The sequence below is a fragment of the Ursus arctos genome, unplaced genomic scaffold (genome assembly GCF_023065955.2).
Source record: "Ursus arctos isolate Adak ecotype North America unplaced genomic scaffold, UrsArc2.0 scaffold_20, whole genome shotgun sequence".
In the NCBI taxonomy this organism is placed as follows: Eukaryota; Metazoa; Chordata; class Mammalia; order Carnivora; family Ursidae; genus Ursus; species Ursus arctos.
Window position 1 is genome coordinate 770,813 of NW_026622875.1, and position 13,265 is coordinate 784,077.

A 13,265-nucleotide genomic window follows, 5' to 3' on the forward strand; every position below is an offset into this window, starting at 1 on the left:
GCAGTTTTGCTAAAAATACCTTTAAAATAATGTCATTTCCGATTGGAATATTTCAGAGCCGAATGCAGAAATTGAACCTTTCTGAACAAGTAGACACAGTACTAACACAGAGTCCACATTCTGTGCCAGTGCTTTTAGCTATTAACCTGTGATATTTGCCTTTATAGCTCAACTCTGTGTATAAAATCCTACCAAATCCAATTGTATTTTGAATGAGTTCTCAATTATCAGTATTTATTAAAACATTCTTTCCTGCATCGCTAGTTTACATTTTATGCTACATGCACCTATCTTCCACCACAGGTGATACTCACGCTTATTAAATCAATTTCACCAATAGGAATTCTTCCTTGCTCAAATTAAATTTGTGAAAGACAATATAGCCTTTAAGAACTATATCCAGCTATTGAGAATTCCATTTATTCTGTTAAAATAATATTCTTCAGTTATATTTTACCATTTCTATGAGTTTTTTTGGAAGAGTGATGGCAGTATAAAATACAGCCATTTAAAAAGTATGCCTAGTTAGCCCATAAGTTGCTATAGCTCATTACAATTTTATTCTCACATAAATTACACACCTCTGTCTCTGTGGTTTTTATTTAGGTTTAGACAGCTTCCTGCTCACATCAGGAAGAAAAGCTATCAAATAGACAGATTTCTTATTTTTCCTTCCACCCTAAAGCAATGAATTTCTCAGGAGACAACCCACTGGAGACTTTGAGCTAGCAATGGTTTTTGAAAGTTCTCGTTTCCTCTGTTGGCTGACTCACAGTGGGTATTCAGCAAAGCTATGTCTTTCATCCAATCCCTTCTGATCACTTGTAATTGAAAGGGTTATGGCAAGTGAAGAATTAGCCCATCCCTTTCCCTGAAAGTTCTATGGAAACAACTTTTCTCCTTAGAAGAAAACATGAAAAAGAAAGGTACTCAAACCAGAATTTTAAAATCATTGTTTTTTATTTGGAAGGGCCTAACATGGGGCACCTGGGAGGCTCAGTCGGTTAAGCGTCTGCCTTCAGCTCAGGTCATGATCCCAGGGTCCTGGGATCGAGTCCCGCATGGGGCTCCCTGCTCAGTGGGGAGTCTGCTTCTTGCTCTTCCTCCCCCTCTGTCCCTCTCTCCCTGCTCATGTTCTCTCTCTGTCTCAATTGAAATAAAATCATTTTTGAAAGAAGGGCCTAATGTATATATTTTATTTAGAATGATCATGCAGCACGTCTGATATTTTACAAAGTCGTATCAAACAAATGTGAAGTAAGTAGAATATATTGAGTATTCCCTCATTTTGATGAAAAAAGAATCTACTCCAAAACCAAATGGTCCAGAAATTAAAGAATTGGTGCAATGTTAAAAAATCTTGATCTCTAAAAAAGCAGTTTTGCTGTACTTTCAGAATCCTAAAGTGCTATTAGTTTTTAGTAACAAAGTAATATGCAGCCAGAAGTTTAGAAACAAAGTAACTTCTTAGGTATATATACAATGCTAATTTTGCACTAGTGTAAATATTTAAATATAAATGTTTACTTACACTCATGGAGAAATTGGAGAAATATTTTCATTTACTTTTTTCCTTTTCTTTATTTTTAAATAAAATTTATATAAAACGTACAACCGGATGATTTGATATACATGTATAAAGCGAAATAATTACTAGTCAAGCTAAATGAGCTTATCTTTTCATATTAGTAATGTTTTTTGTGTGTAAATAGAGCAACTGAAATCTACTCTCTCTGCAAATTTCCAGTATTCAATATAATATGAGCTATAGCCTTCATGCTGTACTTCATACCTCTAGACTTACTCGTCCTTCATAACTGCAACTTTGTACCTTTTGTTGGTTTTTGACAAAAATATCACTTCATTCTGTAAAATAGAACAGAACGAAGTAAGAATAAAACTAAACATCTTATGGCCACCAAAAATGAAGAGGATTTAAAAATTTCGGTGTAAATTTGGAGTTTGGAGAAACATGATCTAGTCACCAACAAAACTTTCAGATATATAAGTTTTTATTAGGATAGATTCAAGGAGTAAAAATAGTGAGATACAACTGACAACTGTTAAAATATTTTTTATTTCATTTCATGTGAATAATGGTTGGAATCAACCTTGCTGTGGAATTTAGATTCTACTAGATACGTTTTATTTTTTTATCTATTTTTAAGATTTATTTATTTATTTATTTATTTATTTATTTATTTATTTAAGAGAGAGCATAGCAGGTGAGAGAGAACATGAGCGAGGGGGCAGAGGGAGAGGGAGAACAGACTCCCCACTGAGCAGGGGCGCATGCGGACTCCATCCCAAGACCCTGGGATCATGACCTGAGCCAAAAGCAGACACTCAACCGACCAAGCCACCCAGGCTCTCCTACATACATTTTATAGTAATGAACAGTTTCTTTTAAATGTCAATTTTAAAAATATGCCAGGTAGTCAATTCTTTGTTACTATTTAAGCTTCAAACAAAAAAATAGAAATCAATATAAAGATGTATGAGGACAGATCAAAGTTTTCACAATTATTTTTAGAAGTCCTGAGAGAAAAGATTTTGAAGATCTTTGTATATAGTCTCCCACACTATTGATTCCATTCCCTAAATGTATCACAACTGCCAGTCCCTCTCCATTCCCATTTTCAAGGCTTTAGTTCAAGTCCACATTACGGTGTTTCTCTTGTTGATTAGTAATGCCCTTCACGGGAACGTCCCTCACACGCTTGCCAGAATACACTTGTGCATAGAAAATATGGAAATACAACCGAGCTGGTCTTTATTTTGAAAAGCAGTCATCTGCCAGTACCTAGCTGTGTAACCGCATGTGCGCGTCCATTTTTAACAACAACAGAAAAGTGCAGAAATTGCTTAAACTTAAGAGTGAATCTTAAAACTGCACCTGTTCATTCTTTTCCACACATAAGCCAGAGGCCCTGAGGCGTCTGTGGAATAATTGGATTCTATGAAACATAATTTGAAAACCACTCTTTATGCTGATTTGAAGTCTAAGCTTTGAGAGCTATACAATGACTTTCCTAATCTGATTCCGGGAATATGTTCTGTTTCATCCTTGCCACTTTTCCACTTAAGCCTCCGTCACAGCCAGGCATAAACGATTCTATTTTCCAAAACATACCACCATGTGGTACATCTCTTTGCCTCTGTATATTCTCTCCCTCTGCCTGAAATGACATTTCCTCCTTTATTTCTCTCTCCTAACTTTCCTTTACTACTCAGTGCAAATATCTGATACCCCCCCCCAGTATGTATAGGAAAATTAAGTATACTTCTCTCTTTACTCCTGTACTTAGTCCATAATTGGATTTTCATGTTTAATATGCGTTGTTTTCATTTTCATCTTCCCTGATATTCCACATCTCTAAATTATATTCTGATTATCTCTGTATTACCAGCAACTGATGGGCTTAAAGATACTCAGTAAACACTTAATAAATGCCAATAAAGCCAGTAAATTTTTACTTTAAAGGGTGGTGTGATTTAAAGAAATTCTTTTTATTTTTAACTTATTCGATCTTACATAGTTTATAAAAAATTGATATATCTAACAATACAGTATAAATAAAAAATATTGAGCATTGAAGGGTGCCTGGGTGGCTCAGTAGGTTAAGCATCTGACTCTTGATTTTGGCTCAGGTCATGATCTCAGGGTCCTAGAATCAAGCTCTGTGTGGGGCTCCACACTGAGCGGAAAGTCTGCTTAAGGTTTCTCTCTCCCTCTGCCCCTCCCCCTGCTCTCTCTCTCAAATAAATAAATAAATAAATAAATAAAATCTTTTTTAAAAATCGAGCATGGACTCTATGTGCCAGGCACTCTCCTGTGTGTTTTATATGTGTTAGAGCGTTTAATTTGCTTCCAACATAGTGACATAGGTACAAATAGTAACCACAGAGAAATGTAGACCCATGAGGCTATCTAGATTACCCAAAGTTACACAAATAGAAAATGGCATAGTTGATATTTAAACATGCCTTCTCAGACTCCTGAACGTCCTTTTACTAATATTATCAATTCTAAATCAGAAAGGAATGAATTAATGGCATGCTGCAGGTGCTTATATACAATTTATTTCAACAAAGAACCAAAACAAAAGTAATTTACCAAACCACATTAACATTTATTTTCAAGGTTTGTTCATTTTATCTCTAAGACAAATTCCAGCCAATGCTTTTCATCAGTGAGGAGTATTGTCTGCAGTAAATCAGGGCACAGAGTTACTGAACTTACTCAGTTCAGTTCACATGTTCAAGGTTCAGTGCCTTAATGTCAGTGACAGTGTCTTCCTGATTCCCCTCAACTTACTTTTTCCTTCCTGGTTGCAAAATGATTGTCTAGCTTCAGATATTAGATCAATGCCCAATGTAGGATGAAAGGGAAAGGGGCAATGACAGTCAAGTCTATTTCTTTTATCAGAAAAGCAGAAAATTTCCCAGAATCCCTATTAGACTTCTGCTTTCATCTTACTGACCAAAACTGAGTCACATGTCATCTGACTAACTGTGAGTTTAAACAGGTTTTCCTTATCATGTGTTTGCCATTTCTGTACTTGTTGGTTCAGTTCACCTACCTTTACTATTTTCTTTTTCAAGTGCATAATCCTTTTAGGACTGAAACTTCTAAATGACAGGTATGTTACCCAAAAATTCATTGGACTTCTTTTACAATGCCAATAGTAACTTAAATGAGAGATGTTTAACTTGTGTGCAAATATTTATTTATACCATAATTTCTGCTTCTGCCTAGTTGCCTTGCAGAGTAACAATGACTAACATATATATATACAAAGACCTTATTATCTTGAGATTTTATAGCAGTAACTCGGAATAGAGGCAAGAACCCAAAAATAGAAAATCATCTCTAACATCCAAAGAAGCTAACAGATTGTCTGCCTGTTTACTAAAAATGTATATTCCTTGTGGTTATAGAAATCTCCTTCAACAGTTAGAATCCAGAGGTGCTAACTTGATATATGTGCAGTATCAAGCACAACTTTATTTGATTCCCAAGTATAGAACATTGTAAAGGCAGAATACTGAAAAAAGTTCAATTTGATATGAGCAGAAGTCATTATCACAGAAGCTAGAACTACGCCAGCCAGTAGTTGGATAGAAGAAAGGAGGCTTAAGAATTATAAAAGCACCAAAGCATGCTTAAGTCTAGTCTTTCGTACTACAACACACACACACACACGCACACACACACACACACACACACCCCTTCTAGCAAAGCATTATAAGCAATGTTAATTAAATAACAAAGTCATGAAGTGGGACCGGTGAAATAGGTGATGGGGATTAAGGAGTGCCCTTGTGAGGAGCACTGAGGGCTGTGTGGAAGTGTCGAATCACCATAGTGTACACCTGAAACTAATATTATGTGGTATGCTAACTGGAATTTGAATAAAAACTTTAAAAAAAGAACAAATAAGGGGTGACTGGATGCCTTGGTTGAGCGTCAGACCCTTGATTTCTGCTCAGGTCATGATCTGGGGTTGGGAGCTCAAGCTCCATCTCGGGAGTCTGCTTGTCCTTCTCCCTCTGCTCCTCCCCTGCTTTCTCTCTCTCTCTCTCAAATAAATAAAATCTTTTTAGAAAACCAAATAACATAGTCATAAAATAGAAGTTAATTGCATATTCAGAGTACTTTTTTTAAAGCTATAGAAATATTTAGTGTTTTAGAAAGATTTTCATAAAAATAGTTGGTAATAGTTTGGTGGTTATATTTATTAAAATTCCTTTACCCAGAAAATTCGCTTTTATGAAATGCCTTTCTTTCTGATAACAGACCAAAATGACATTATTGTGGTTAACCTGTAGGTTCTAAGTTCTCAAAGGAACTCGTAGTAAAGGCATAATATATGATTCGTCCTCTGATATTACTAAACAATGAGTAAGGCTGGTCAAACAAAGGAATAGTAAACTGGTTTTAGTGTAGAGATCATGCATTTTTTGTTTGTTAATACAGCAGAAATTAAGTTTCCTCAAATTAGTCTATATGTTATAAATCTAATATGCTAGTATTTTAAAATGTAACATCCTACATAATGCATATTTGTTTTAATATTAATTATTAACTACCATAGAGTCATTTAATTTAATTAATATTATATCATTTGAATTTTAATATACTCAGTATTATACAAATATTAAATTCCTTTGAAATGTATTGCTTTTCCTAAAAAAAGTCACATATAAATAAGAAACTAATAGATTAATTTCAGATTGTTTCATATTTTCAAAAGTTTCCATTGTTATAATAGCTTTGATGACTCACGTTTCAAAGTGACTAAAAAGAAAAAGAAAGTCCTCATTTTGTTTTGTTTTTCTATTGCTTTACAATAATACGTGTATCTATTATCTAGGAAGAATTTCAAGGAATGCATGTTTTGTTTACCCCGGAAAAGGTCAAAATGAAAACATGTTATCACTACAAAAATGGCTCCTAGGCTGCCAGTAATATATATTATTTTTACTTTATTTTTATTGTATTTTTTTTTTAAAAAACAGAGTAGTTTTCTGCTTCAGACCATGACCTCTACATTTAAACACCAAAGAGCAAACTAAGTTACGTCACTTTGAAATGTGATGCAGTAATTTAAGAATATCTGTATTTCCCCAATAATTTAGAATCTCAAATATTTCAGTTCTGTTGAAGCATCTGATTAGGTTGTTTGGATAATGATAGACTCCATGAATTTTATGTTTTTCTTAATTTCTCAAACAAAGGAACAGAGTTCCTGGTACTATATAGTTAACATTGCTGCTGTATTTAATGAATCATTAAAAATGATACCTATACTTTCTTATCCTAAAGAAGGAGTACGCATTTATACATCAGTGTATTTTTAATCTCATTAATTATTTATTTTTTAATTTTAAACAATATATTTTTAAATCTTCAAAATATTTAGAATCTTATAATGGCTAGGCAACTCAGTATTAATCTTGTTCATATTCCAACCAAATAAAACAATACTAAATAGATAATGTATCTACTATTTTGGGGCTGTTCTGGGTTTGTCTCCCTATCCAAAAGAACATAGGTTGAAGTTATCTTTCGGCTGGTTTATAACATCTATCATACCCAAAATTTATTAGGGAACTGTTGGAAATGCCAGCCAAAATCCATGCATACGATGGTCGGAAATTGATTATGACTCACTCATTAGTTATTCAGCTGGTTGGTCATTCATTCATACAATACACATTTAAAGATACCCATTATAGAGTGACAGAAATTTTTCTAATTATTGAGGTTTCAGATGACCTCAAAAGATGTAATCCTTGTCCTCAGGTAGTTTCCAGTCCATTCACACTTCCGAAAACCAAATAGATTAGTGTGGCATTGCTTATTATTCTTTGCTAGTCTGTTTTACTTTCTAGATTTGTAATTATTTAAATCCCCTATTAGATGATTTTACTGGAGAATAAGATGCAGAATATATGTGACTATAGGTTGTCTCTTTAAGACTCCTGTTTGCCTAATTTGTAATTCTAGGTCAATGAAAAAAAAAATCTATTAATAAAGTCCACAACCCCATGAAGTGAAAATTATAAGACACTATCAAATTTCGTTGGGAATGCATTGAAGTAGATATGTTATTAAGGTAGTAAGTGAGAAGAGGTTTGGACAGAGTAACATGGGTACGAGAGCAGTAGCCAAGTGAGAGAATGCCAACCAGCTCAGGGTCCTGAAATACAGAGAAGGAAGAATGCAAAGTCTGCTCCTGTAGGGGTGAAAGAATACTACAACACTAGGGAAAAGGCAAGATTGATTTTAGGTGAGGAACTGTAGAGTTCTCATTAAGGACAGAAGTGATTTTCTAGGAGCTGGAAAAAGTAGCAAAACGAGAAGGAAATGAGAAAGAGGGGATACGTCCATAGAGATTTCCAAGAATAAACTAATAGAGGAAATTTCACCTTTCTTGATTAATTTTGAAATGTAAGGATCCAGAAAAGCTAGTGTTAAGAGGTAAACAGAGGAAACATACTCATGGTACCAAACAACTTGTGGGATTCTTCGGGGTGAGGTTGATATCCATCTCTACAAGGTCTCTTATTTGTCCCAGTAGGGGATGATAAGTCAAGCCTGTTCACCAGTCTGACACACATTCTGAAACAGCATTAAAGCACCAGATTTGTCCAAACAAGTCTATATCTGATTTTCAGTAAGAGTTATAAATCATCACTGTATTTCCTACCTATGAGAGGTTAATGGCATTCCCATATTTTCTGTTCCCTGAGAACCCTGTGATTCTTCTGGAGGATTGTTTTCCCACTTTACCTGAAAACAGAGATTCTCCCTATATAAAAATGGCTTTATAGTTATCATAGAGCTCAGAGTGATTTTTTCGTGTGTGTGTGTCTCCCACACATCTTCGTTCTTCCACTCCCTGGCATCAATATGAAATTTCACTTTCTTCCAAATCTTTGCAACAGTTTTTTTCTATCCGTGCATTTTTTTCTTCCCCATCCTTGAATTTAATTAATAATTTAGAAGTGTGCCTTAAGCTATTTTATCTTCTTTAGCTGGTGTGCACAAAACATTCCCTAATATTTGGAATTTGGAAATTAAGCAAATGATGATTGTGAGACTGTTTAATATCGTTCTGGATCATGTCCTAATAATTCTCTGTAATGGCCATCTGTGATTCTTGTGGCATTTTCCTTTGTTGGAATAACTTCATAACTGATGGGATTCAGCTGTTTCCCACCCTGTATAGTTACAGGTTGACTTTGCAGGAAAGTGTAAGGTACGTTTATAGTTTTTCCTTTCCCATAGAGAAGGTGACCTCAGCAGTTACAGTCTCCTTAGCCTAAAGGACATTAATCAGTTTGTGCGTCACTTAGTATCATCTTATTACTTGCCCTACTTACTAAACCAGGTCTATCTGTTTTTTCTTTTCTTTCTTTTACTTTCTTTCTTTTTCTTTTTTTTCCCCCAGATCATTCTGCTGAGATGATCACTCAATGAATCAAGTAAAACTTCAACATGTACTCACTATCTCTTTGTGTGAACATTAGGTTGTAACGATTTGAGAAATGTGCTTCTACACAGCTCTTGAAATATGAAGTGTGTATAACAGATTATGATAAGCAAAATCAAAGTGGAGCTGGAGTCCTTCAGTTCACTGGAATAGTCCCCTCAATGACCTCACTCTCCGCATCTCAAATTTTAAGTGTGATTTCTTTGAGATACCAAATTGATCTCCTATCTCCCTGAAGTCCAGTTTAGAGATAAGAATTCTGATACAATATCAATTTCACAGCTCATCTATATAAAAATCTTAATAACAATGTTCCAAGATCTTCCTTCCTTCCTTCCTTCCTTCCTTCCTTCCTTCCTTCCTTCCTTTCTTCCTTCCTCCCTTCCTTCCTTCCTTCCTCCCTTCCTTCCTTCCTTCCTTTCTTCCTTCCTCCCTTCCTTCCTTCCTTCCTTCCTTCCTTCCTTCCTTCCTTCCTTCCTTCCTTCCTTTCTTCATCTTATTTTGTCCTTAAGTTCTGGATTTTGGAGACCTTGATTATATGGGAATTTCTCAGATCTACTTAATGTTTTCCAGACACTGGAGTCATGTGATTCTCCTTCCTCTGAAATATCAAAACAAAATAAATAACTTTCCAATGTTCTTCTTAGTAAGGATATAAGAAATACCATGCTGGATGAAATTAATCTAAACTTCTCTGAAAGTGACTAAAACATTTTTGTGTGGCAGCATTGAAATTGCCTTTTAAGATGGAAATTTCCACAGGTAAGGAATATACTCCCTCATCATGATTTTAAGTTTCCTTTTAATACTCTACTGTGGATCTGTTTTTTATAGCTTTTCTCAATTTCTTCTTGAATTCATTTTTATAAGTAGATCAAATACCTTTTGGAGCTTATGGTTCAAAAGGTAAATTAAAATTTCTTTCCCTTGATCTCTAAAGATGCACCAGTGTATGTTTATCTCATGTGATAGGCTGATTAAACTCTTACACAGTCAGGACATAGCTTAATCTTTCCTCTTCTTGGATCTCATGGTTAATAGGCATTTTATTAGTATATCCACAGCTCCATAGTCAAAGTAAGTTGACAACAGTATTTTGTATCATAACATTTTATTTTAATAATGTTATAACACAGTGTTCCAAGATCCATTTTTTTCTCTCAGACAAGCGTTTATCCATAAAAAATAAAAACAAAATATAAGGAAAGATTATTTCCTGTGTCTTGATAATGAATTAGATGGTTGCATCTACTATCTAACAGAACTGTATCCCTGGAGTTATGAAGACGTACAACATGAGGTAATTCACGTATTACTGGAGTAGACTCATGAAAAAGCAGATCACTTTTAAATAGCACAGTATATGCAATGATAAGAATTAACATAAGTGAAAAAGTAGAATTAATACAAGTGAAATGAATGCACTGAAAGTGATGGGAGAGGCAATGCATTAGCCGGGGAATAGGCAAGTAGGCTTCCTGAGGCGGGCAGCGTATTAGCTGAAGCTGAGAGAGCTGTCTTGAGCAGTCCTTTTAGGAATGTCCTAAAATCCAGAAGGGATTACTAACTAATAATAGCTGTGGTGATCTGAGAGCTGACAATATGTTTCTGTGTGGCACATTTGTTCCATATTTATATGACCTCATTTAATCTTTGCAATGACCTGACACAGTGGGGACAATTATTTTTATTTTAAAGAAAGAAAAAATAGGAGTCAGATAGATTAGGTAACTTTTTCCAAGATAACTCAGCATGTAAATGTTGGCTACAAGAATTGAACTAAAACTGTCTGACTGCAGTGATTATGTTCATTAGGACTCAGTTCAATTTCATTATTTAAGCATTTACTTATCATCTTTTATGTCTCAGCCACCGACCTTTCAGTTTTAAAGAAATAAAGGCAAATAAGGTGGAGTCATTGCCTGAAAAGAGCTCATTAGTGTGGTTCATTCTGTCACTGGACCTTTGTATTGCCTTCCCATTTTGAACAACTAGAGAAGCCAGTTCGATTTTTCTTTTCTAAGAAAATGTTCATTCAGTTTTCAAAATGGAAAAAAACACATATACTTCTGTTCATTGCAACTAATAATTTGGGGATGTGCTTAATTATTACTTTGTTGGATGTAAATCACCTCTCATAGCCTTGTTTATAAATTACTTCCCCATATAACATTAAATCATTCTGTATTATTTTGAAATTCTTTTTTTTTTCTTAAAGATTTTATTTATTTATTTGACAGAGACAGCCAGCGAGAGAGGGAACACAAGCAGGGGGAGTGGGAGAGGAAGAAGCAGGCTCATAGCGGAGGAGCCTGATGTGGGGCTTGATCCCACAACGCCGGTATCATGCCCTGAGCCGAAGGCAGACACTTAACCGCTGTGCCACCCAGGCGTCCCTTATTTTGAAATTCTTGACAGGTTCTGTGGTACTCAGAGATTTTACATCTGGCGTACAAGCAAACATTAAAAAAAAAAAATCTCATGCTAATTTGAATGTGATGTTATCATTTCTTTGATAGCCTTTCTTTGTGTTGTGTGTGTGAATAACCTTTCTAATCCATTAACAGTTTGCTTGCGTTATTACATTTTACAAAATTCAGTATGGGTGATGATTATTTTGCTTGCATCAAAGCTGCCGTATTTGATTTCCCCAATTCAGATGATAATGTATGTCACTGGAAGTTCTCAGCTTAAGTCTCCTGTCATTATGATGTGACTGCACACACATTTGTAGACAATACTTTAGAGCTATGATTTGCCTGAAGGGATCAGTTATTTCAAATTATCCAAGTGGACAGACCAACTTGCATAGTGCTGAGATATTACGTATTTGCTTTCTCCCAGAAGAGAGCCTATTCTTATAATCCTGTTGTAGAAACAAATAGGGGACAAAGAATCATGGGAAAGTGATAAGCTTCTTGAATCACTTATGATATTTTTGGTGCACAGCTCTGGAGTTGTTTTTGGGGGGGTTTTGTTTTCATTCCTTTCCGTTCCTTTTTTTTTAATTCAGTACCTCATATTTCAGTGGCCTCATTATTTCCTTTAATTCGTGAAGAAAGAGTCACTCAGCCTTAATTGCTCTATGAACTGCATGTCTTTGTTGGAGGTCCTCTCATAAACAGTTGATCTCAGGATCAAATCAGAGAATTGTTTTCAAAAATATTTTTATAACATATATTTCTAGGAAACTGCAAATAATGACTTGTATTCCCTCTCAAGCACCTTTCCTGCATATGCTTTTTCTCCCTCCTTATGAGTAGCTCTCATTATAAAAGATACACCTATAAACTAGAAAAACAAGTGAGATCCCAATAGGTTTTAAATATAGAAAATATTCTTAAAGGTCTTTTGTTTAAAGATGACTCCTCTGGGAGTGGATTAGCCAACATGTAGGCCATTCAGACCAAAGCACCCAAAATCAGATGCTGGGGTTCTTTTCTCTTTAGTCATAGTCATTTTTAGGATGGACAGATGTGATAAATAATGATTAATTCTGTCTCATGCTTAAGAGAAATTGTGAAGCAATCTTTTCAGCCTCTCACATAATTCCAGAATGACGGCATCTCATGAGCCATCATGATGGGACACTGCTTTGGGAGGACTGAACTCACCTCTACCTGATTTGATTAAAAATTCTTTGTTAATATCTCTGAATAAATGAGCAATCACATGATTACCATGTTTGTAATGTTTTCTATCCATTTAACCTGTCATTTATTCCACAATACTTACAGATGCCCAGTTTGCTGCTATACTGGGGGTTTGGGATATCCTAGGAAAAAGTAGCCCCATTTTTCCCACCCTGATTCTTCCTTTTGGGTAAACCTGTATTTGAATTCTTTACTTGGGAAATTAATATGATAACTAAATTTCAGTTATGCAAAAGAATTTGCATTCTTACAAACCACTAAATTCAAGTTTTGAAAAATATGTTCTTATATTTGTCTGATTTTTGAAATGCTTGAAAGACATCTTGAGAATGAGTTTATACGTACAACAAAAAGCAATCCTTTCAGATTTTTTTTTTTTTTATTACCTCTCCATAGATTTGGTCTTCTTTCTTTTGGCAAGTTGTTAGAAGCGTTAATTGTCTCAATTAGGTTGCCATGTTGATAGAGGCAATTAATCTGCTCATTAAAAGAAATACTGGAGGCACTGGGATAAGAGGTTATACAGCTACCTTTAATCACTAGAACTAGTTGAGAAGAATAGCAGGGAACTTTGAATTCAAAGATTTTTTTTTATTAAAGATGATTTTTT